Consider the following 26606-nt stretch of genomic DNA (forward strand, 5'->3'; position numbering starts at 1 on the left):
CAGACCCAGTTCGTGACAGACTGGCTCAACAGTGGGCTCTGCTATGGGGGAGGTATTATCAGATGGTTTAACCTAATAGGAACGTGTTATGTGGGTGTGACACCCCCAGACCTGACACAGGGGCATCCGAACAATGTACACGCTAACCTGTGCACACATGCATAATTTACACATCGCCACCACACCGTCCACCCGGAAATGGTCATATCCACAGAGAAACTGACAAATGCACAGTTTGGCGGACACACAGCCAGCCAGAGACAGAAGTGGAAGGGCAAACACGTGAGTGGTCCCTTCCACATCATCCTTCTTTACACACCTTAGGAAGGGAAAACCTGGGTACCAAATCTGGGCCCTCCAGCACCAACCCACAGGGCTTGACAAATAATTCTTTCAAGACCGGCAATGGCCTTATCAGGCCAGCAGTCTGCAGTAACAGAGGTGCCCCTGAGGCCGGTGAGCCGCCTGGTGTGAGGAACTGCAGGCTTCTGGGGTCCCCCTATGCAGTTCTCCTGAACAGAGCCAAGTCTTGAAACACTCAGGCCTGGGAATCTGACAGACCTGGATTTAAATTCTGACTCTAAAAGAATTTAGAGTCTTACTTACTTACTCTGAACTTCAGTTTCCTTATTTTGTTTAGATTAAACTTTGTATTTTGAGATAAATTGTGGATTCCCTCGCGGTTGTAAGATATAACACCTTTTACCCAACTTCCCTCAATGGTAACATCTTGCAAAATGTATAGTATAATAATATCCTAACCAGAATATGGAAGTTATCAGTCAAGATACAGAAAATTCCCATCACCACAAGAACTCTTCATGTTGCCTTTTTTAAAAAAAAGTTGAGCTATAATTGATTTACACTATGTTAGTTTCCGGAGAAGGCAATGGCACCCCACTCCAGTACTCTTGCCTGGAAAATCCCATGGACGGAGGAGCCTGGTGGGCTGCAGTCCATGGGGTCGCTAAGAGTCGGACACGACTGAGCGACTTCACTTTCACTTTTCACTTTCCTGCATTGGAGAAGGAAATGGCAACCCACTCCAGTGTTCTTGCCTGGAGAATCCCAGGGACGGGGGAGCCTGGTGGGCTGCGGTCTACGGGGTCGCACAGAGTTGAACATGACTGAAGCGACTTAGCAGCAGCAACAACAATGTTAGTTTCAGGTGTACATGTTGCCTTCTTATACCCATACATTCTTCCCTCTTGCCTCTATCTCTCCAACCCCTGGCATCCACTAATCTATTCTCCATTTCCATAGTTCTGTCAGTTCAAGAATGTTATGTACAGAATTCTCTGGCAGTCCAGTGGTTAGGACTTGGCACTTTCACTGCCGGGTCCTGGGGTTCAGTCTTTGGTTGGGGAACTAAGATCCCACAGTGATGGTCTACCACCGCACCCCCTGCAAAAAAAAAGAATATTATTGGGACTGGCTTTCCTTTTGCTCCCAGCATAATTCTGAGGAGATTCATCCAAGTCGCTGCATATATCACCAGTTCACTACTTTCTGTTTCTGAGTAGCATTCCATGGTATAGATACATCACTGTAGATTTTTGCAAAGATTAAAAGGGAAGACATTTGTAAAGTGTTCAGTTCAGCTTCTGACACACGGCAAGGGCCTGGTAAATTGCCATTAATGCCGTAACTATTACAACTACTGTCAACAAAACCAAGAAAAAGGAAATTTGCCCCTCACTGAGAAATGACTTCCTGTGAGAAACAGAAGTCACAGCTCCCGATAGGCCCATCTTAACATCTTGAGTTCTTGGCTTAAAAATTCCACTGCTTTCTAGTTTGAGTTTCCTGTACTTACATATTAAGCACCTCTAGAACCTTTCAGAAGACGGTTGTGCTGGGGCTCAGAGCAGCCCACCCCAAGATATACCACAATGGCATATTGACTGTTTTAAGTTAGTTATTTAAGAAACAGCAGCGGGAAAAAAATTGATGTTGAAAAACACTCTGAACTCCTTCTTTATCCCTGAAAGTGGGAAATAAATCTTCCATGTCAAAGTACCCTACCCAAACCAAGAGGAGAGAAAGCAACCTCACCACCAGAGGTAGGGAATTCAAGGCTAAGAAATTTGTATAAACAAATTTTGTTGTTTTATTAGTCTGCTACACCAGGCATGAATTCCTTTGTTAAATTTTCACAAATAGTGTTTATTTGTCTAAAAATGATATATAAACAACCTGCCCTGGTCACTTTGGGGGTCCCATTTCTATGGGATCTCTGGATATGTGAGTTAAATTTTTTATCCCTGCTGATAATCTTGTGTCCTTTTAAATATTAGACCAGCCGAAAGAACTCAAGATGGGGAAGGGAATATTTCCCCCTCCCCAAAAGTAATGTTCTGTTTATTTAATAAGAATGCATAAATTCAAAAAAATGTGATCTGCATTAATGAAGTTTCACTGGAAGCAACAAACATTTCTCTTTTTCCTGGAGGTCACAATCTGCCCAGAGGAACTGGGAACAAACCCTCAACCATCAACTTAAACAGTCTTCACAAGATTTGGACATGGTGATCAGAAGTATCGAAAGCCGTACATATTCCTCAAAGGGGTTTGTTGGGTGGGTCCACTTTCAGCCTCTGTTGCCCACTGAGCCTTCTACCAAAGCAGCGAGGCAAGGCTTCTTGTGGCCCCACCCACCCCAGCTGGGACAGCTCAGTGAGCAGGTATATAAAGCTCATACTACTTTATGTTTGCCTAACTTGAAATAAACTTGCACATCCGCTTCCCCATAATCTTGAAAACAACCCTAGGAAATGTTGTCAGTTAGGTATCAGTGTCTGCTTTTTAAGACGAGGACTCTGAGCCTTAGTGAAATGAAGTAATTGACTTATGACCATGTGAGCCGTTCAGGGTGGGTCTAGTTGGTGAATTCCGAATCCAGTGCCTTTCACTATATTCCAGTTAAATCACTAATGAAAGAATTGTATATTACTAAGGGCGTCAAACTTCTCTCCTCTCACTTTCAGCCCAGTTACAGTGAAGGAAGGAGCAGGGGCCCTCAGAGGTTTCAGGGACTACCCTCTCCCCGTTGCCATACAGTCTGGGCCAGGCAGCATAGCTGGGAAAGGACCAGAGTCAGCCCCCCGAATAGGACAGTTCTAACCTAATGTTCATGTCCTGCAATCATAATGCTCTTTGAAGGCTGTGGGATCCAGGGAGTCAAACCCTTGGAAAAGTACTAAGACAGGATGCCTTCCAGGCCACGGCCTCGTTGCTTGTTCTGGAAGTCCTGGCCTCTCTGCATCGCCCCCGCTCCTTCCCCCACAGCTCTTCCTCCCAGCCAGGTGACATCCTTTAGTCCTTACACTGAATGCACACTGAGGAAGCTTGTAACCTAGCAACCGCCACTTAGGATTCCCTGAGTCACCTGCCGTTTCCATGCCTGGGCTGAGTGCACCAGGCTGGGGACGTACGCAGTGCCAAGCAGAGGTGGGGGTCCAGTGATCCCCTTTGATTCCTCACCAGCTCATTCCAGTGAGTAACCACATTACCTGTCAGGAAGGTCTTCCTCTTTAGAGGAAGGATTTAGAAGCCTAAATCCTTCTTGCTTTCAGACTTTGTGTTGCATTGGTCTGGGTTTCTCTTCATTTTTAGATACTGTTTGAGTATTTGCCTTGGTTATAAGGTAGCACTGGAAAGGTAGGAAGGTGGGGAGAGGAAGTTCATGAAAGTCTCTAAACATGAAGCCTTGATACTCAGGAGCCTTTATTATTGTGATATTGATGCATGAGTCAAATTGGTTGAAGGGGTATTTAGCCTCAGAAATACTTATTAAGTATATTTTTAAAGAAGTCTCTTTTCGGGTGTTGTTTAGTTGCCGAGTCAGGTCTGACGTTTTTACAGCCCCATGGACTGTGGGGTCATCCATGGGACTTCCTAGGCTCCTCTGTCCATGGGATTTCCTAGGCTCCTCTGTCTCTAGGATTTCCTAGGCAAGAATACTGCAGCGTGTTGCCATTTCCTTCTCCAGGTTTTGGGTTTGTTAAGGCCTAATTTACATACAAGAAACTGCACAGTCTGACTCAGCATCAATAGAGTTTATTAGATATTCAGGGGCTGGCCTTCACTGAACTCTGTGGTAGGTAGTGGGGAAGCTGAGGGTGTTGGTGAGGGGACAGTCTCTGCCCAGGAAAGCAGGCAGAGTCCCAGCGAGGCATCCTGTGGTGACGTATGTGTGTGCAGGGCCTCAGGGGGCTGGTGGGGTGCCGAGTGCAGAACACAGTTGTGGTGGGAGTGGGGAAAGGAGAGTTGTATAGCTCTAAAGAGCTGCAGTAGCTTCTTTCTCCGTCTTCAGAAACGCAGTTTACCCTCCCGGGTGTGATGCTGGGGGACGGCAGCCTGCATTCCCCTGGGGCCCGTCTCTGTCCCTGTGCAGTTCTCTCTCCGCAGGCAGGCGGCCTTGGGAAGGTGTGTGGACTTTGGAGTCAGACAGACAGGGCTGAATCCTGGATCGCCCACTCCCGGCTGTGTGACCTTGAATGAGTCCCTGACGTCCTGAATCTCAGCTCCTCATCCGTGAGAAAGGGAAGAAGGAAACTACTTGTAGCACGACGTGCGGAACGAGACGCCAGGCGTGCCTCTGGGCAGGCAGCAGGTCCTCTGTAAAGAGCAGTGTGCTTTCTTCCCCTTGCAGGTTTCCATACTTCTGGCCAGAGAGCCTGAATAGCAGGCGCCAGTCTCACAAGGGAGGCACCTTACCAGAGCCCACACCTGTCCAGAAATCCAGCCATTTCTGGGTCTGTGTCTTGAACAGGATATTTCCTCCTAGCTAACTGGAATCTCTTCCACTGCAGCCTGAACAGTATTCTGATCAGGAGAACAGCTGGTGCTCTTCCTTTAGATAATCACCTTCTTATTCCTCATCTGAGGCTTGGGCTGGATTCAGGGAGCCAGGGAAGAGGATGACTCATCCGATTAGGACAGAGGCCACAGCAGACTAAGGGGAGGGTCGATCCCTCCCCAACTTGGAAAAGCCTCATTAGAGCCCCCTCCTGCCCAGCCCCGAGGAAGAATTCAGGGCTCGAGTGGACCTGAGTGGAGCCAGGGCGGCACCAGGGCAGCAGTCACAACCATCATCTGCATCTGTTCGCACGACACCACCAGCCTCTGGGGTGGCAGTCGGGGGTCCCTTAGGATGGCCTCGAATGAGAGGGCCTCACCTCCTGACCATGCAGCCTCAACTGGAGGGCGGAGTCAGCCACGTTCCTTCCGCTACCCGCACCCTGCCATAGCATGGAGCGCAGTGCACGGAGCGCGGCATGCAGCATGGCACTCAGCACAGAGAGTAGAGCCTGGAGCCTAGAGGGACGAAACGGGGGTCACCATACACGCATCAGTCTGCCTGGGAGCAACCTCTGCCCATTTAGGTAAAACCAGGACATTGGAAAGTGGATCACAGATAAGGCATTGGCAGGGTGGTCATCTTGATTTTCAGACTCACAAGATACACAATTTAGAAGGAAGAGTTGGGGAGCACAAATTCCTCTGCTCCTTAAAGCATCAGATGATAAAAGACAGCAGGAAGAGGAGCCTTCTCAGAAAGACCTCGGCTACTTCTCTGTGTTTATTGAGGAAATTGTAAGAGGAAATGGGGCTTGTAATAAAGCCTGAGGATCTGGGTTATAAAAAGGAAGAATTTCCTGCCCCGGGAGCATCAGAAAATTAAAATACCAGCATGAGGTGAGGTGAGAGACCATGGTGTCACTTCCCCTGGGAGGTACTGGAAATAGGAAAGACACAGGGCTGAGAGTCAAAAGACCTCTGTTCCAGCTCACATCTTGTCATAACCAGGCTGTGCACCTCTGGACCAAGCACATCTATTCTGGTGTCTGTAAAATGAGAGAGGAGGGAAGTAGACAGCGGCCTGAGGTCTGGCCCAGCTGGAGCGTCCTTCCGCAGCGGGCACGCAGGGTGGGAAGCCCTAGAGAAATAATCGTTTAACCAGAGTGACAAAGCAGGAGGTTCCAGAATGGACATCCTCACGTTCTTCTGGGTGGGGCAACCGTACAGAGGTCTGGCCTCCCTGGCTCTCATGGGTGCTCCCCACTCCCCAGGGTTCTGTCACCAGAAGGGACCGTACTAGGGACCTTCCCCTGGGGCTGTTGTGGCCACCAGCCTCGTTTCCCCAGCTCAGCCAGGGACCCGGGGACCTGGGCGAGCTGCCGCTGCGGCTGAGGACTGGCTCCTGGTAGACCTTGGGCACCCACCCAGAAGCCTGTGTTCTTGGATCCTGACATTTCCGGGGTGCCTCTTGCCTTTCCATAGGCTGCAGGAACAGGAGGCAGAGGACTCAGGGCTTAAGACACACTGATTCTGGCGCCTCCTCTAAAAGTAAAAAAATGGGAGCGTTTATCCCAGCTCACCAGGCCGGGGCATGGGGCCGGCCGTATCCTACACCCTTGCTGACCTGGAGGATAGTAAGGCCTTTGCAGGGGTCTGGGCGGCTCTGCAGAGGAGCTGGGGGCTGCCAGCTGGGGGAGGCAGCCGCGGAGCACTCAAACACAGCTCTTTAAATGCCCATTAGTAAGTTAATATCGCCATTTCCAGAGCCAGCCGCGTCCTCCATTCTTCTTAATTAAAAAGAGCTCCATGTCCTGGCAGAGCTGAGAGAGGGCTCTGAATGATTTACACACCATTCCCGCTGCTCCAGCTGGGAGATGGGCGAGGAAGATTGATTGGCAGATGGGCCGGCCTGCCTGTCAGGGCGGGCGAAGGCGTGCACGTGTGTGTGTATGCACTGGGGGCCCCGATGGGGGTGCTGGCTCTCCGGCTGGCAGGTTCTCAGTGAGCAGGGCAGAGGACATGCAGTCGGGTCCCAGGAATAAGGCGTTCCTCAACAAAAGGCTCGCCTGCTCACCTCCTGCAGGGGCCCCCACTTCCCAGCGAAACTGTCTCATGAGAGGACAAATGCTCAGGCTGGAGGCTGTTGTCTTGTCTTCAGCCAGGGCCTGGCCCAGAGGTGAGTATGGCTCACATAGCAAATCACACTTACTGCTCTTCTGTTGATCATCGCTGCTTACATTAGGAGGAGGGCTTCCCACGGCCTGACTCTCCTTCCCTGCCTCCCTAGGACCCCAGATTTTGTCTGAACCTGATGTGCAATGGGATTGAAGGCTCTGGGGCTGTTTATGGAGCTGCGAGGATGAGGACCGGGGTCTATGGGTTGGACTGGCAGGAGATGGCACTCAGTCCAGGGCCTCTAGAGAGCTGGGAGCTGGGAGCAGCTACCGTCAGAGGTCCTAGCATTTTTTGCCTCTCCCTTCTTGCCAGGCCTCGGGCAGCTTCTATTATTAGCTGAGCAGCCTCATTCTCCAGCCTGTGACTCTCACCTCCACCTCCGGGAGTCCACCATCTCCCACGGGTGCCCGAGAAGCAGGGTCGGCTCATCCTCCAGCTGGAAAGAGTGTCTGTCCACCCTCGTTGGGACCGTTATGGAAGAAGAGGGTGGTTTCCCTCTGGCACTGTCTCTCCTCACCTCCTCCCCTTGTCCTCTGTGCTCCGCATCACACAAGCGCACAAACGCACACACACGCCCTCCTCCCCAGAGGTTCTGGAGAAGGGACCAGGCGGAGGCACGTGGGGGTGGGGTGGGCACGGCAGAGCTGGCATCACCCTGTGCCCTGCTTTAACCCTCCCTCCCATGGAAGACCGGCAATCTGCTGCAGAAGCAAGGTTGCCATCTGGCGTGGTGACCTGCGTTCCCTCTGTGCTGGAGAAAGAGAAGGGAGAGGCGTGACAGGCTGGCTGCAAGTGGGCTTTGTGCGCGTGCATGCTTAGGAATAGAGATGAGCACCCAGCATAGGGGAGACGCAGGCCGAGCCGGGGTGAACCAGGCCATCTGGGAGGGCTGAGGCGCCCAGGGAGCGTGCACCGCTTGCCCAGTTGAGGCGAGAACACGTGTCACCAAGGATGCCGCCTGCTTGGTGCTCATGAGTCCTCAGTCCTCCCTGGACACCACCAGGGAAGTATACTGAGTGACACCTCTATTCGCGCCCTGACCCTGGGGTGGACACCCCGGCAGAGACCATCACCAGGGTCCTGTGAGTCCTTTTGCGTTCGACGGTCCTGGTCCAGAGGGTTGTTTTCTCCCTTGGATGACGCCACTATCCTGTGTCCCGGCCTCAGGAGTCATGTTCTGAGGGGTGTCTCAGTGCAGACTCTCCCGAATCACAGGTGAAGTTCTCTCATGACACTCTGGGGCTGTGCGTGGGGGTGTTGAGCAAGCATGACTCCTGGGCCACATCCAGGGCTCCACCTGTTCTTGTAGGGCATTGTGATCTAAGAACAGTTTTTACATTTTTAAATGGTTGGGGAAAAAAATCCAAAGGAAAATGTTTTGTGATACATGAAAATTATGTGAAATTCACATTTCATCGTCTATAAATAAGGTTAGATTGGAATACAGCCACGCTCATCGCTCACTCGTTTATGTGTCGTAGCGGCTGCTTTCCCACTGAAGTGGGGAGTGGAATCGTTGCAACAGAGAGCGTGTGGCCCGCAAAGCGTGAAATATTTACTATCCGGTCCTTTACAGAAAGTGTCTCTGTGCTGTCCCACATTTAGGCCCCTTTAAAGGGAAACTGAGGGATACCACCTTTTTCTTGACCACCTGCTTCTCGCTTCCCTTGACATGTTAAGCTGGCACAGGAATATCTTGTGGCAATGGAAGGAAACTAACCTTTGCTGGGCACCTACTGTCTAGCAGGCGCATTTCCTCTGTTTATCACATCCTCTTTACAGCAGTCTTGAGAGGGGCAAGCACTAACAGCTGCTTACATTACGAAGGCCTGGAGGCTCAAAGGGTTTCAGAAATCCACCCAAGCTCTTATGGCTGATCAGAAGAGGATTCTAGATTCAAGCCCAGTTCTGTCTGAAAATACTTTTCTTCCAAAGCCAGGATCATCCCCAGGCCAGCGTGATGCTAAGATGACTCCAACCACCCAGTGAGAACCCACCCCCATGGCTGCTGTCTTGGGCCTCCCCATGAACAGGGGGATGAGACTCTGGCTTCAGGGACCCAGACCCTGCTCAGGCTCAGAGCCTGGTCTCTGGGTGAGGGGAGTGTCCGTGCAGGAAGCAGGTCAACAGCACCACAGACAGCTGCACAGTCAGTGCCTCCCTCCTCGTTTCCTCATCTCTTGCCATCTACTTTCATCACTTATTAGGCTTCCTTCGGGAAGGCTCAATTTGCATTTAAATAGAAAACCTCCAGAATGGCTCTGATATAACAGTTAAGGTGTTAATTACAAATTCATTCCTCTTTAAATATTAAAGCATTTAGTACCTCTCTTGGGTGATGGAAGGCAGCAGGAATGAGCGGTTTTTATTGCTATTTACTGCAAAGCCCTTACAACTCCCCACCAGCAGAGGGCAGAGAGGAGGCGTTCTCATGGAAGGATGGAAGGATGTGTGTCTTGGGAACCTAAACTCACGCAAAAATAAACGACCAGCAGCAATCATTCTTGAAAGAAAGGAGAAGAGGTTCAGCAGGATGAAGCTTCTAGCATCGGGCAGAGGGACGTCTTCAGGTTGCCAGTTCCCTGAGTTGCTTATTCACCACCCTCTCCCATCACCAAGCCTAATGCCTGGCATGCAGTGGAGACTCCAGGAATGCTTACTGATTTAATGAATAAGTTAGCCAATCAGTCAGTTATGAGAGAGATCATTCATTCAACTACCGTTATGACTCAGGTGCTGTACTAGGTGATTTTCATAAGCCTCCTTGTTAAATAGTTTATTCCTCTGCATTGCCCCCAGAGCCCTGCAGATGATACACTCATTCTTCTTCGTCTTGAGGAATTGTACTTTGTGTTTCACATACTGATTTATAAATTCACCTTCCTATGCCACGGTTCAGAGGATGAGATGGCTGGATGGCATCACTGACTCGATGGACGTGAGTCTCAATGAACTCTGGGAGTTGGTGATGGACAGGGAGGCCTGGCATGCTGTGATTCATGGGGTTGCAAAGAGTCGGACATGACTGAGCGACTGATCTGATCTGATCTGATCTGATGCCATGGTGAATAATTATAGCAAAATTGAGAAGTGCACCAAGTTTTATTATTCCCATTTCACAGGTGAGAAAACAAACCCAGGGGAGGTGAAGACGTGAGCCTCAGAGCACCCAGTTCAACTGGAAGCTCAGTCAGAACCTGAACCTTAGTCTCGGGGCTCTCAGCCCAGATCTCTTTCAAGTGTCACACTCCCCTCCTCTCTGGCTGGGCTGGTTACTCCAGAACTTACAATGTCACACCCCAACTTGGCCCTTGTCCCCAGGTGCTGGGGCCCGAAGTCCAGCTCAGCCTCTCAGCCAGGCTCAGGGCCCGGTCGTGGCTTGCTGCTCTCTGCTGGGTTTGTGCATTCTTGCTTGTTGAAGTCCTGTTCCTTCTCCAGTGCTCAAGCTCAATGTCACCTCTTCCAGGAGCCTTTCATGATCCTGGCAGGCAAGAGCAATCTTCCCATGTTTCTGTAGAATTTTATCTGTGACTTACAACAATTTTCTTGCGTGATAATAACCACCACTGATATTCAGAGCGCTGTTCCAAACTCTTTACATATTTTTTATCATTCAAATTTCATATGAACTTAATAGTAGTTAACAAGTATATAGTGATTATTAGTGTTTGTGAACAGTTTTATATGTGTGTGCGTGTAAATTTTAGCCTGTAAGATAGTTACTATTATAGTGACTATAGTTCTATACATTTACTACTACTACTACTACTAAGTCACTCAGTTGTGTCCGACTCTGTGCGACCCCATAGATGGCAGCCCACCAGGCTCCCCCGTCCCTGGGATTCTCCAGGCAAGAACACTGGAGTGTGTTGCCATTTCCTTCTCCAACGCATGAAAGTGAAAAGTGAAAGTGAAGTCACTCAGTCATGTCCAACCCTCAGCGACCCCATGGACTGCAGCCTTCCAGGCTCCTCCATCCATGGGATTTTCCAGGCAAGAGTACTGGAGTGGGGTGCCATTGCCTTCTCCGTTCTATACATATGCATGTGTATAATTTAGCCTATAAGGTAGTCAGTATTATCCCCACTTGGCAGATGAGGAATCTGAGACTTAGGTTAAGTGACCTGCTGAAGGTCAGAGAGCCAGAATAGGGAGTGAAATCCAGACTGGCTGACCTTGGCGTCCACACACCATTTGGGTAGAGGTTCTATCTGACTCACCAGACGATCAGCAGTCTGAAGGTGGGAGCCAGCGTTGTGTGTCATTCTTGCCATCCTTTCAAAACCAAGCACAGCAACTTGTGCATAGCTGGTATTCAGTAAATTGAGCTGAGTTCAGACCAGAAGCTAAAAGTTCTGGATATTGGTTGTGTGTTGTCCAATCTGGGAGCAAACCTTTAACTGCAAAGCTAGAGTGGCCCAGCTGAGGAAGAAAGGCCCTTAGAGACGCTCACCCCTCCCAGTCTCACATCAGCCTGTCTCTAACACTGCTGCCTGTCTCCCCAGCAGAGGCACTGGGAATGCCAAGGTGACAGTGCAGAGACGGATTAAAATAAAACTTACCTGACCCGGGGAGAAGGGTATCAGTGATCGTCTGCCAAAGACAAACGAGGAGACGGGGCTGGAGAGGCCTGGGCGGGGGTCCGCCCGGGGCCCCTCCGAGGAGCAGGCTGGGGGCAGGGACAGCAGGGGCCCCAGGATCCCAGGGCTTCCTCCAGGACTCGAGTCCCCCGCTGCCACCTCTGGCTGATGAACTAGGATCATGTCCTACGCAGAGGGCTGCCTCCAATGCCTGGGAGGGGGTCCTCCACTCAGGAGGAGTGATCCCCCACCGCGAGAGCCTCGGCCCTTTATGGAGCTGGGCGGCTTTGCCTGCCTCTCCCTCTGTGGGCCTCAGCTGCCAGGGCCTGATCTCTGAGGAGAGAGGGTGCAGGGCGGACACGCTCGCACACGCAGACAATGACTGCCATGGAAACTAACCAGCAAGAGGATTTAGGGACTCCTCTGCCAGGTGGGAGAGAAGGAGGGAAGAGAGAAAGCGGCTGGCCTTTGTGGCAGGACCTTTATGCAAAAATGACATGTCCACTTCAGCCCTGATCCAGTGATGGCCAGTTTCCCTGTTCTGGGCTGTGGGTAAAATGCAGAGGCGTGAGTTGACCTTTTGGTATCAGAGCCCCAAACAGCCACCCTACACCTTTGTCCTTCTGTGCAGAGTGGGCATCAGCATTCAGAGAGGGGGAGCAGCTCCCTCGAAACACCCAGCACTGCTGGAAACGTAAGGCACAGGCTGCCAACCTTTCAGGGCAGTTTGGGTCAGTTTGCTTGAGGAGATGGCTTGCAGAAATGATGAAAAGTGCAGTGTCCCAAGGGGTAGCCAGATAAGGCTGCATTTTAAGCCCCATCTCCTCTATGGGGCGCAGCAGACTGTCCAGAGCTTGAAGACAGACAGCGGGGGCGATTGCAGAGATGTGGTACATGTGGCTTCTCCATTCTATGGCTCTTCTATTTTGGGAGGATTGTCTCTCTGGGCAAAAGAAAATCTAACTAGGGTAACATTTTTTTTTATTCTCTGAGGAGAAGGTACTATTGGAGTAAGACCATCAACTGAGCCCCAGAAATCCCACCAGCTATTCAGCTGTGAGACTTTAGACAAGTATGAAAGTGAAAGTCTCTCAGTTGTGTCCTACTCTTTGAGACCCCATGGACTTTACAGTCCATGGAATTCTCCAGGCCAGAATACTGCAGTGGGTAGCCTTTTCCTTCTCCAGGGGATCTTTCCAACCCAGGGGTCGAACCCAGGTCTCCCGCATTGCAGGTGGGTTCTTTACCAGCTGAGCCACAAGGGAAGCCCAAGAATATTGGAGTGGGCAGCCTATCCCTTCTCCAGCGGATCTTCCCAACCCAGGAATTGAACTGGGGTCTCCTGCACTGCAGGCAGGTTCTTTACCAACTGAGCTAGCAGGGAAGCCCTAATAGACAAGTTTATCCATCTGTAAAATGGGACTGGTGGGGTTGTGGAGGGGATTAAGTGAGGCAATCTGTGAGCAGAGTATTAGAATAGTACCTGGCCCGCGGTGCTTACCATTGCTGTTGTTACTGTCGGTAGTTTTTCTGGTCTTCTGTTTCCACAGCTATAAAAGTGAGCCAATAACACCAATATCTCTCATGGGAATTAAACGGGAGGATTATGAGATTATACTCGATGGCATGGTGATTATCACAGGGTATACATTTGTCAAAACCCATCAAACTGTGGATTTTATTGTGTGTAAATGACACTTTGATTTTTATATGACTTTATATAAACAAGTGCATCAGTCACGAGTGTCTAGAACACAGGAAACATTTTCTTTCCCCGATCTCTCTCCATGAAGACAGAGGCGGACAGACAGCGAATACTGGGAGAGGAGGGCTGCGTAGGGAGGGGGCGTCCATACACGGGCCACATTGATTTCGGAGGTAACGGACCACCTGTGGAGACTCAGATATTCTGGATTGAACGTCGGTCTCTCAGTTACAGAGGCAACACCCGGGTAACCAAGTTTCCTTTATTAACCCAGCTCCTAATGTCATCATCTGGTACAAGACAGAGCTGCACTTCAGCTCGCTTCACCTGCCGGTCCAGGAGCCATCTCCCCTCCACGGCCTCTGCTCTGTGTCTCCCAGACTCCCCGGAGCTGCACTTTGCCCCCTGAGCAGGGTGGCATGGCGACGGTTGGCTGCAGGCTGTCACACCTAATGAAGCATTGGCCCGGGGAGACAGCTGTCCATCAGAGCAGCCCGAGAAGGAGCTGTGTGCCACATCAGAAATGCCTGAGAGAGGTTGCTACAGCCAATTAAAGAAGCATTGTGTGTGTGTGTGCGCGTGTGTGTATGCATGAGCACATGTGTAAGGGGACTGGAGGGAGTGAAAGTAGAATACAATTAAGAATCAAATAAAACTGATCCCTGGAGACAGATTATAGGCCACAAGCAAACAGCTTGCCTGAAGGATAGCTGCTTGGATGACGCTGAAGACAGAATCCATGCTGCCAAATGGCCCCAGAATCTCCCTTGTTTGTTTGTCCTATGGACTGGTGCCTATAAATAAACATATCTCTAATCCATAATCTGAGAATAATTTTAAACTCAGTCTGTGACTATCCATTCTAAGCCAATGTTTGGGGGCCCTGGCGCTTCTTGCTTCTCTGTATTGTTTGGGGATACAAGACTGAGTAAGAGACAAATGCAAAGAGGATGACATGCTGAAGATGTTTCAAACGTGAAATCCTCTCAGGATTACTTCCTTCATCTCTCCAAAGATGCTTATGTCTAGGGACAGGGAAGAGAAGGGGACAAGTTGGGATCGTGACAACTAAAACAGCCATTAAGATCATAGCCCTAAACTGCAGTTCTGAATGTGAAACCCTAGCGATGAGAGGGTCTAATGTTCAACCCAAACCTTGCCAATGATGAAAACAAGCACTGGGTCTTTTGGCAGTGGTGTGATGTTAGGTGACGAAATAAAGCAAGTTCCAGTTGAAATTAGCAGGCTGGGTCCAGGTTAAAGAGCAAACAAAGGAAGGTAGCGCAGAGTCAGCTGGTGTCCTGGGATACAGTTAAGTCACAAAGCTGGGTTTATCTGCGGGTGTCAAGATTGAGCAGCCTAGGGTCTATTCCAGAGAAGGCAATGGCACCCCACTCCAGTACTCTTGCCTGGAAACTCCCATGGACCGAGAAGCCTGGTAGGCTGCAGTCCATGGGGTCGCTGAGGGTCGGACACGACTGAGTGACTTCACTTTCACTTTTCATTTTCATGCATTGGAGAAGGAAATGGCAACCCACTCCAGTGCTCTTGCCTGGAGAATCCCGGGGACCGTGGGAGCTTGATGGGCTGCCGTCTATGGGGTCACACAGAGTCGGACACGACTGAAGTGACTTAGCAGGGTCTATTTCCAGGGTTCTTCTCAACTTAGCCATCCCCTCCTCCCGAAAAAGAGGCCCAAGCTGGAATGTAAAAAGGTGCTGGGTCTGAAATCCTGCCTAATTTAAGCTCTGCTCACAAAGGAGGCCAGAGAGCACAGGGAGGGGTGGAAATCAAGTGAGTAAATGTCAGCTCTGCAGTTGGGAAGAAGCCATTAGGCTGGCAGAGCATCCAATTAGCAGCCATTGAATTAGAGCAGCAAAATAGGGGCCTGACATCAAGGCCCGGCGGGGAGGGACAGTCTAAGTGGGCAGGAAGGCGAGCAGGCGGCGGTCAATGGAGGATTACCGTAAGATGTGCAAATGGCAGGCACAGACGCCTACCGATGACAGCCCCCGTCCAGACACCCTTCACAAAATGCCCACACGATGCCTTTGTCCTTCCTCAAATCCTGTCTCAGGGAGCCCAGCCATCTCATGGCGATTTTGGAAAACATTTCTCCCTTCTGTCTGAACCCAGAAACAAAATAGGCAGCTCTCAGCCACTCTGGGATTAGTCAGAACAGACAAAGAAGGGGAGCAAATCCCTCAGTAAATAGCGCCCCGGAGATTTCATTTTTCTGCTTTTCAGTACAAACCTGACTCAGACAGATGCTGGAATACATCAGTCTGCCTGTGCACGCGAGAAAGAGAACTTTGTTCACATAGAGACATTTTCATTTAATGCTGTATTTATTTCATTTTGTAACCAGTGGTTTGCCAATGCTGAGTCTTCCCCACCCTCCTCCCCACAAAACTCTCGATTCCTTGTCCAGAGTCTTCCCCCCTGCCACCAGCCAAACTCTCATTTCCTTGTCCAGAGAAGAAAACGATTAACATTTCTTCCCTTTATCCTAAATTGTAAGAGTTCAGTTAAGTCTCTTAAAAGCCCCATATGGCAGTGGTGCCCAGATTCTAGACTTAAAAGGGAAAATCCACTCTGAAAATGAAAATAGAAAGCAACTCTGATTTAGGACAATTGAGTCTCATTTTTTCATTTAACAAATAGCTATGGGGCACCTCTTGAATCAAAACACCAGGTGGCATTTCAGGTCTGGTTTGTGGATTCAGGAAGCTTCTAGCTCCAGGGGAAATAAGGTACAGGATGCACATATCCAGAGTAGAAGCAGGTAAGTGATGCAGGATCAGTCTGCTCTGTGTTTTGAGAGTGGAGAGGAAGAAGAAAGCAATGCTCTGAGGGTGCCAGAGAAGACCTCCAGAGAGAGGAGCCAGTCCTTCAAACAGGTGGCAGATTTCAGCAAAGTAGAATGGAAGGCATCCAAGCAGAGACGAAGGAATAGATCCAGGTTTGTGCAGACTGGGGTGTGGTTGAAAAAAACACCATTGGGGGTTGACAGGTAAGATACAGAACACTCAGCTACATTAGAATATTTAGGTAAACTAGAAAATTTGGTCATTTATCTGAAATTCTGATTTAAGTGGGTATCCTGTATTTTTATTTACGAAATCTGGTAACCTTATGGCAGGAGCCAATGTCTAGTCTCATCCATCAAGTCCTTGCAATTTTGCAGGCGCTTAGAAGTGTTACTTGTAACCCACTGCAACTATTTCTGCAAAGTGAGTATCAGTATATCCATCTCACAGGTGAGAAAACTAAGCCTTCTAGAGTTTAAACAACTTGTGGCTCTTGCTGAGCAGTTGACATGTGACGGGATTCACCCAAGGTCTGACTGACGCTGCTGATACCTTGGAGTACTGAGAGTCCAGGTGAAGGTAAGACGGTGAGATAGAATTGATACATAACCTACGGAAGTCTAAGGTGTACAGGTGAGTTGATACATGTATAAATTGCAAAGTGATGAGCACAATAAGGTTAGTTAAGACTCTATCACCTCACACTAATTTCCTTCCTTTTTGTGAGCATGTGGTAATAACATTTAAAATATTCTCTTCCATCAACTGTCAAGTGTATAATACACAGGACAGTATTGGTAACTCTTAGATATGATACCAAAAGGAGGAGCATTAAAAAGAAACAAATCTTCTACCTCGGAACTTTGTTTCTTTTTTCCCTCATAACCTTCTATTGTATGAATGACATTTTTTATCCATTCATTAATTGATAGACGAGTTTCTTTTTGGACTTTCCTGATGGCCCAGACATTGAAGAATTCACCTACAGTGTAGGAGACCTGGGTTGGGAAGATCCCCTGGAGAAAGGGAATGGCTCCCCACTCCAGTATTCTTGCCTGGAGAATCCCACGGACAGAGGAGCCTGGTGGGCTGTAGGCCATGAGGTCACAAAGAGTTGGACGCAACTGAGTGACTAACACTTTCACTTTTCACTTTCAAGAATGTTCTGAAATTGATTGTAGTGAGGATTGTGCAACTGTTTGGTAAAAGTCATTGAATTGCATGCTTTATGTGGTTGAATTATATGGTATGCTAATCATATCTCAATAAAGCCTTTTTTTTGTAAAGAGTGAAGTCTTAAGATCAAATTTTAGTGTCAGATGGGTATGGGTTTGTATCCCAGTTTTCCACTTGATCTTGAATAAATCAACTTTCTGGGTCTCAATGTCTTTAGCTGTCAAATCAGAATTGTTATAATATCATTATTTTTAATCAGTTTTTATTGGAATATAGTTACTTTACAATAATATTATAATAATATTACGTCACAGTTGCTGAGAGAGTTAAATGAAATAATGCCAGTCATATACCTAGCACAGTTCCAAGCATATAATAAGCTTTTAATTAATGTTACTTATGCAACCAAGTTCAGATGAGTACCAACTTTTGTGGGTGACCACAGACCATCCTTAATTCTAGCATATTAAGTGTTCTCTGAAATCTTTATGGGACTGTTTATACATCTGAGGAAGTTACAACTGTGCAATTCCATATAGCATGACAAAATTAGGAAAGATTCCTCAGTTGTTGAAACACAATCTTCAGAATTAGAAGACTCAGAAGACACTGTGAGTTAAACTAATTTTGGTTCAAGATTGCACAGCAAACTTAGCAGGGAGTATTTATATTAGCTTCACATCCTTTGAGTGGAACTCTATGAAGGTAATTTTGATGGGTATATGATTGGCTAAGAGAGGGTATAACTAGGACTAGAACAGTAAGGAAAAGTTCTACCACAATTTCTGTAGCCTCCACACAGTGGTGTGTTTTTTTTTTGTCACTGAAACGAACTGTGAAAATTAATTACCTGTCATGCCATGAAAGCATAACTGCCTATGAACATATGAAAAGACGGTTAACTAGTTCGACTGGAAAATAATGTAAAAAAGTATATAGCAAAAAAGAAAGTCTAGCGTATCTAGAGTATCAACTTTAACAGTTTCAATTTTTCCTAATCCTGCTTCCCAATTTAAATGGGGAAAGGCTTGCAAGTGTAGAAAAGACAAGGAAAAGGGGTGTCTTCAAGCACTGTGTATATTCCTCTCATGATTCTCGTGGTCTGTAACCTCCCCACTCCAGGGGTTCAGCTCAGTCGCTCAGCTGTGTCTGACTCTGTGACCCCATGGACTGCAGCAGGCCAGGTCTCCCTGTCCATCACCAACTCCCCGAGCTTGTTCAAACTCACATCAATCGAGTCGGTGATGCCATCCGACCATCTCATCCTCTGTCGTCCCCTTCTCCTCCTGCCCTCAATCTTTCCCAGCAGCAGGGTCTTTTCCAACGAGTCAGTTCTTCGCACCAGGTGGCCAAAGGATTGGAGTTTCAGCTTCAGCATCAGTCCTTCAGGACTGATTTCCTTTCGGATTGACAAAACATGGCCCACTAGACAAGGGAATGGCAAACCACTTCAGTATTCTTGCCTTGAGAACCCCATGTGAAAGTCGTTCAGGCATGTCTGACTCTCCGTGACTCCACGGCTATCCAGCCCAGGGAATTCTCCAGGCCAGAATGCTGGGGTGAGTAACCTTTCCAAGGAACTACACCAGGGAAGTAGTTTAATCTTTATTTGTGGCATTCCATTGTGTGGAATCAAAATTGAATTATTTATTCTCCTTTTTATTTTATTTTTTAAATTCTATTTTTTTGGTCTTTTTTGTATTTATTTCCTTTCTATATATTGTTTAAAAGATATTTATCATATCTTTATTACTTCCTTACAAACTTTCAATAGATCGCAGCGAGGGAGCTCCAAACCTCGACCCAGAAGCAGGTCGTCGTCTGTGAATGGTTCAGCACCAGGTTCCGCACGAACCTGCGGTGCGGGACCTGCGAGGGGGCAGCCGCCTTTCCCTGCAGCACCTCGTGTCTCGGGAGGAAGAACTTTGAGCACCGGCCCGTTCCCGCGGGCGGCAGGGTGCGCCACGCACGCCAGGCCATACCCAGAGGGCATTCTCCTTTTAATGGCCCATTCTTCTTTTGATGGAATTTTGTTTTATTGATATTTTTTCCCCTATGTGTGTTATTTTAAATGAAACTGCTATTAGCTTCCTGTAAAAAAAAAAAAAAAAAATCTCAATCTGGCTAAGGAAGCACTTCCTGTGTTAATAATAACTACTAACATATATTTATATATACACATATACCCATGTATATAGCCTCTTATTAAGCCTCCTTTTATTTTCTAATTCAATTTTTATTGTATATTGGAATAGTGTTAGAATGTTGTGTCGGAGAAGGCAATGGCACCCCACTCCAGTACTCTTGCCTGGAAAATCCCATGGATGGAGGAGCCTGGAAGGCTGCAGTCCATGGGGTCGCTGAGGGTTGGACATGACTGAGTGACTTCACTTTCACTTTTCACTTTCATGCATTGGAGAAGGAAATGGCAACCCACTCCAGTGTTCTTGCCTGGCGAATCCCAGGGGCAGGAGAGCCTGGTGTGCTGATGCCTGTGGGGTCACACAGAGTCAGACACGACTGAAGCGACTTAGCAGCAGCAGTAGAATGTTGTGTTCATTTCTGGTGTACAGCAAGGTGATTCTGTTGTACGTATGTAATATTCATTTTTTTCAGGTTCTCTCCCCATACAGGGTATCACAGAATATTGGGTAGGGTTCCATGTGTTACACAATCGGTCCTTATTGATATCTACTTTATATACAGTAGCGTGTGTATGTTAATCCCAAACTCCTAATTTCACTCTCCCCTCCCACACCTTTCCTCTTTGGTAACCATAAGTTTGCTTTCTAAGTCTGTGAGTCCAGTAACGACTACTGTTTGAATACCTGTTATGTACTGACATTTTCCATGTATTATCTACTGCACGATACCCATTTTATAAATGAGAAAATTGAAGCCCAGACTTCGCTTCCCAAGATCTAGAGGTAGTAGGCGGCAGGGCCAGCGCCCGAGCCCCATGAGTCTGATACCATGTAAAAGTTTCTTCTACTTCGTCACTAGGGCCTCCAGAAATCTTTCTACTTATTTTCATTTTGGCTACTCTGGATCTCCATTGCTGCGCACGGACTTTCTCTAGGTGCAGGAGCAGCGGCTACTCTAGCTGCAGTGCACAGGCTTCTTTGCGGTGCTTCTCTGGTTTCGGAGCTCGGCTCTAACGTGCACGGGCTTCAGGAGTTGTGGCGCGGGGGCTTTGCTGCCCTGAGGCATGTGGAATCTTCCTCGACCAGGGATCGAACCCATGTCTCCTGCTTTGGCAGGCAGATTTTTAACCACTGGACCACCAGGGAAGTCCTGCAGAAATCTTAAAGTCACACTCTCTGCTCCTCTCTGAGCTCAGTCTTTGGAAATCTTTTAATCTTCTCTGCGGGGATCTTCATCCAAGGCAATTCATTTCCAACATTGGCGACTTGTGTCCCTCCCCCAGAGATTCTGAGCTAACTGGTCTGGGGGACAGCCTGGGCACCAGACCCAGGATTATTCTGATGGGCTATGAGGCTGAGGGCCACTGGATTCGGGGAACCTGTGTGGTAATGATTTTGAAAGGAGATGCCTCCATTTCCACTGAGCTTTGGCCAGATGAGTTTTGCACACAAGTTGCTGGACCTTTAAGATATGGAAGAAATATATTTCCCTACTAGGCCTAAAGGCAGCCCAGAAGGACTCTTGCACTGTAGGTTCCTGTTAGATAAGAAGACCAAACCCAGGCTCCCAGCCAGCAATCCTAGGGTCAGGCCGTGTTTAACCAGTTTAATTGTTGTGCGAACAAAATGTACCACTGCAGCACTTTGTAGAGTTTGATCTCAGAGGGGCCATTTCCCCTCCCATCCCTGCCTGGTGGCCTGAGCAGTAAAGACAGATGATTAAGCATCCTTGCTTTCTCTCATCTGGCTCCTGTCTGACTCTCCAAAAGCAAGAGACAACTCTGCCCAAGAGCAGGCCAGGAGGATCTGTGTCATTTAGGGAAATGGACAAGGAAGACATCAAAGGGGAATGGCAGGAGGGTGATTAGGAGCCACAGGGAGCAAACAGCATGTGGCTGTTCCCTTGGGTTTCTCTGTTGTTTGCAAAGCCCGTCATGTTAAGACACTCTGCCCATCGTGGGGACTGTGGAAAAGAAAAGCAGCATTTTAGCATTCGACATCCTAGTCCTTGTATTAACATTAACTGGGAGATAAAATTCGCTTTCTCCTCTCCCCTTTCAGTGTCCACTTATGTAATAAAACCTTTTTTGATCACAAAATCTTTTAACCAGAAGCTTCAACCATCCAGAACAAAAAAAATGTGGACTTGATTTTGTAGCAGAGGTTTAGGCCCTCATTTTGAGCCTCTTTATTTACATTTTACTTTCAACCCTTAAGAGCATATTTTAACTAGCATTTATTGGATCCCTACTTTGTGCTGGCCCTAGACTAGCTGTTAGAGACTGATCAATGGTTCCAACATCATCTGCAAGCTCTACGAGGCCATGGTCTAGCTGAAAGCTGCCCAGCTACAACTTACCACAAGACGACTCAGACAGGCCAAGGGATCTAATAATGATGTTAATATTATTAATAATAAACCCAGTCAGAGCTAATACGTCTGATTAGAGGGTTTCTACAATCTATAGCAGATAAGTCAGAAAATTCAAATGTGGGAAAGAATTGTTCCAGATAGTTGAAAACCTGAAGGCAGAGGGAGGAACAAATTCAACAACTCAAAGAGCACAGTGGTCTGGGACCATGTGGTACAGGGCGAGCCATCTGATAAGCCTGTAGAGATGTCCCTGTTTTAATACAAAAGCAAGATGCTAGTATTAATAGCTGTGATTTCTTGCTAGGTGCTGCACTCTGTGCTTCAGGACAGGGTATTTCGTTAGTCCTCACTACAACGCCGAGCTAGCACCACTTCCCATTCAGATGAAGGAACTGCAGCTCAGCAAACCCAAACAGCTTGCAAGGGCCCTCAGCTGTTCCATGCGAAGTCAGAATTTGAACCCAGGTCTGTCTGTCTCCATTCCATCCCCAAAGTGATGTTCATGGTTACAAAGTCAAAGACACATAAGATTTGGCAGGGAAAATGTCTCATTCAATGACCCTATTTCATTGAGGAGGAAGCCATTCAAAAAATGAAAATTATATTTCTATATATTTCATTGAGGTATAATTTAACATATTAATTTCATTGTACAATGTAATGATTCAATATTTGTATGTATCACAAAATGACAACCACAGTAATTCTGTCCCCATATAGTTTTTTCCTGTGATTAGCACTTTTAAGAGCTATTCTCTCACTTTTAAGAGCTATTTTTAATGTTTAAAAAATGCAATATTGCATTGTTAACTATTGCCCCCATGCCATATGTTAACATCCCCATGACATTTATTTCTGAAATGTGTATGTTTTGACCTTCTTCACCCATTTTTCCCACTGTGCACGTCTACCTCTAGTAATGACCAGTCTAATATCTGTATCTACGAACTCGGGCAGGTTTTTTGTTTTTAAAATCTTACATGTGAGTGACATAAGTACCTGTCTTTCCCTGACATCTGACTAACATAAGCCTTCTAGCACCATCCGCGCTGTTGCAAATGCTAAGATCCATTCTTTCTCATGGTCAAATAGTACTCACTGTGCTGTGTATACACGTTTTTTCCTCTCTTTATCCAGTCATCCGCCAGCGGACACATAAGATGTTTCCATATCTTGGCTGTTGTAAAAATATGCTTCAGTGAACACAGTGGTTTCATGTATCAGTTCAGTTCAGTTCAGTGCAGTCGCTCAGTCGTGTCCGACTCTTTGCGACCCCATGAATCGCAGCACGCCAGGCCTCCCTGTCCATCACCAACTCCCGGTGGTCACTCAGACTCATGTCCATCGAGTCAGTGATGCCATCCAGCCATCTCATCCTCTATTGTCCCCTTCTCCTCCTGCCCCCAATCCCTCCCAGCATCAGAGTCTTTTCCAATGAGTCAACTCTTCGAGTGAGGTGGTCCAAGTACTGGAGTTTCAGCTTTAGCATCATTCCTTCCAAAGAACACCCAGGAGGTTTCATGTATAATTCCAAATTAATGTTTTTGTTTCCTTCAGATAAATACCTAGAGGTAGATTGCTGGATCATATGGTAGTTCTATATTATCAGTAATTTTTTAAAGACTCTCCACATCATTTTCCATAGTGGCTGCTCTTATTTACATGCACAAGGATTCCCTTTCCTCCACCTCCTCACCAACGCTTGTTATTGCTTGTCTTTTTGATAATAGCCATTTTAACAGGTGTGACGTTATATTTCATTGTGGTTTTGGTTTGTATTTCCGTGATGATTAGTCATGCTGAGACCTTTTTATGTGTTTGTTGGCCATCTGTATGTCTTCTTTAGAAAAATGTCTATTCAAACCCTCTGCCCATTTTTTAGGCATTTGATTTTGTTTTTTTGCTACCGAGTTCTATGAGTTCTTTATATATTTTGGATATTAAGCCCTTATCAGATATGTGATTTGCAAATATTTTCTCCTGAAAAATTATATACTCAGATTCTTTGCTTAAAAAGGCAAAAGAAAAGTATAACATTTCATGAAGATTCCCATTAAATATCATCTTCATAACCCTGTCACATGTTGGGTTCCCTAGAATCGGAGTCTGAAGCCTGTGGCTTATTGCAGAAGTGCTGTTCAGAAAACCTGTATGGGTCTGAAGCAGGATAAAGGGGAAGCGGCCACACGAGACTCTGGTCCCAGGTACAGCTAAGCCTTGGCCTGATTCAGGGTGGATGGGTGGGACGTGGAGACCGCTGGAATACAATCAGTACCACAGAGGTGTCCCTTCCCCTCCTTGATGCCAAGGGGCTGGCCTTTTGTTTTTCCAGATTGGTCTTTGGCTCTGGGCTACCCAGGTGGGTCTCACTGATCAGGAGAAGCAGCCCCCATCAACTGAAGGCAACTCTCAGGAAAGAGTGGTACCCATGAGTCTGTGACAGGAACCCACACAGCAGGGAAGGGGCTCAGGGCAGAGCACCAAAGAGCATTCATTCACACAGACTCTGGACAAGTCCTCTGCTTCCCCCGCTAGAGCATCATTACAGTTCAGCTCCTAGTACAGGGTCTGGTACACAGTAAGCCCTTCATAAATGCCAACAAAATGACACATTGTTAGGAAGGAAGTTGCTATCTCTCAAAGAGGTAAACTGAAGTTATCTGGAAAGAAGTTTCCAGCTGAATGAAGAATCACTGAGCATAAGGTCACCGTGGCCCACAGGAGCAGGCAGGCAGAAAGACTCATTGAATACAGAGCCACGACCTTCCCATCACCAGCAGGATTTGCCGAGAGTGCAGATCTGTTCATCTAAGCGATGCTTCTGCCTCCCCACTTTGGGAGAACATATCACCTCAAAAAGAACCTTTTGATGGTTTCTCACAAGTGGAAGTATGTGCTGTCACTGAGAATTAATTGTAGAAAGCCTGGCCTAAGGAAATGCCCCAATTTTTCCTTTTTGCTACCAGAATTGGTATAAGCAAGAAAGATGCTGGCAGGTGATTAGTGGTGTATTCCTTGCACATCTCCAAATGGCCTACTTTTGCAAGCAATATCCCACCTTTAAATAAAGCTGCTAGCAAATGCAGAAAACTGCCTATGTTCTTTTGCCAAGTTGCATATTGGGCTTATAAGTGAAATATAGTAAGGCAGCCTCCAGCATCTAGATAGCTGTTACTACTCTGGTAACATAAAATCCCTTTACCCTGGGGTCTCATACACTGGGATGTATTTTCCACACTCATCAAAAATTAAGAAAGATACATGATATCATCTGACTTCTGAATATGGTAATGAGAATGGACACCAGAGGTAGCAAGGGAGTTGATTAGTTTCAAAGCAGAAATCAAGAGATGCAAGGCATCAAGTGTGATGGGAGAGTCAGGGTCTATTTCACTAGGCCTCCATTGCTGCTGCTAAGTCACATCAGTCGTGTCCGACTCTGTGTGACCCCATAGACGGCAGCCCACCAGGCTACCCCATTCCTGGGATTCTCCAGGCAAGAACACTGGAGTGGGTTGCCATTTCCTTCTCCAAAACATGAAAATGAAAAGTGAAAGTGAAGTCGCTCAGTCGTGTCCGACTCTTAGCGACCCCATGGATTGCAGCCTTCCAGGCTCCTCCGCCCATGGGATTTTCCAGGCAAGAGTACTGGTGTGGGGTGCCATTGCCTTCTCCTTTAAGGAAAGTTAAAAAAAATCATAAGAGTTAGTGGAGTTTGGAGCTAGACTATGCATATAAGTACCCCCACATCTCTGATGGACTCTGTTAGAGCCGTCGATGTTGACTCCAGCTTACCTGCTTGTTATCGGTGAAGTATATCCTGCCTGTTCTGGCACATTCTGGTTGGGTTTCCACGGGCACACGGTGTGGAAAGTCAAGAGACTTACCCTGATACAGCTTGTCGTGGCCACAATGTTATTGAGGAGGTAGTGGGGCTGGGATGCACAGAAGAAAGGAACCCAGATGGTACATAGGGCTCACCTACACAGGGGGGAAAAGTCTGCAAGCAGAATAGAAGCTGTAGATGTATTTTGTTTGTCTCACAGTTTTGAGGGTTTAAAACATTTCTTAAATTAGTTGCCAATTTGAAGAATTCAGAGATTTCACCCAAATATCCAGAATTTTCACTCTTCTTGAAAAACCGACTCACCTTCCTGCATGGTGAGTCCTGGCTGGGCTGGGGAGCTGTTGCCCCCTCTGGGGCGATGTGTACTGAGCAAGTCACAGGACTCACTCATTCACTTACACAATTTGCCTGGGCCCATGGATGTTTGGGCTTCCCTGGGGGCTCAGATGGTAAAGTGTCTGCCTGCCATGGAGGAGACCCGGGTTCGATCCCTGGGTCAGGAAGATCCCCTGGAGAAGGAAATGGCAACCCACTGCAGTATTCTTGCCTGGAGAATCCCATGGACAGAGGAGCCTGGTGGGCTACAGTCCATGTGGTCACAAAGAGTCGGACACGACTGAGCGACTTCACTTTCTTTCTTTCTTTCTATGGGTGTTTGAATTTGAGACCCCTGATGCTGTGAGCAAATGCTATGAATAATTGCTTCATTTCTTTTTTATTTTTTAAAACTGTGGCAAATATACATAACACATAGCTTCCCTGGTGGGTCAGACAGTAAAGAATCTGCCAGCAATATGGGAGACCCAGGTTTGATCCGTGGGTTGGGATGATTCCCTGCAGAAGGCAATGGCAACTCACTCTGGTACTCTTGCCTGGAGAATCCCATGGACAGAGGAGCCTAGTGGGATACAGTCCGTGGGATTGCAAAGAGTCAGACACAACTGAGCGATTAACACTTTCATACATAACATAAAATGTACCATTTTAACCAT

General features: G+C 47.4%; 1 long non-coding RNA gene across 1 annotated transcript; it reads left to right on the forward strand.

Moving 5' to 3' along the window:
• Positions 1-3300: 3300 nt before the first annotated feature.
• On the forward strand, positions 3301-14086 carry LOC113906312. Its single transcript, XR_003514840.1, has 2 exons — positions 3301-3495; positions 13538-14086. It is a non-coding gene; the product is annotated as an uncharacterized LOC113906312 (long non-coding RNA).
• Positions 14087-26606: the final 12520 nt, after the last annotated feature.

The sequence above is a fragment of the Bos indicus x Bos taurus genome, chromosome 16, assembly GCF_003369695.1.
Source record: "Bos indicus x Bos taurus breed Angus x Brahman F1 hybrid chromosome 16, Bos_hybrid_MaternalHap_v2.0, whole genome shotgun sequence".
Classification (NCBI taxonomy): domain Eukaryota; kingdom Metazoa; phylum Chordata; class Mammalia; order Artiodactyla; family Bovidae; genus Bos; species Bos indicus x Bos taurus.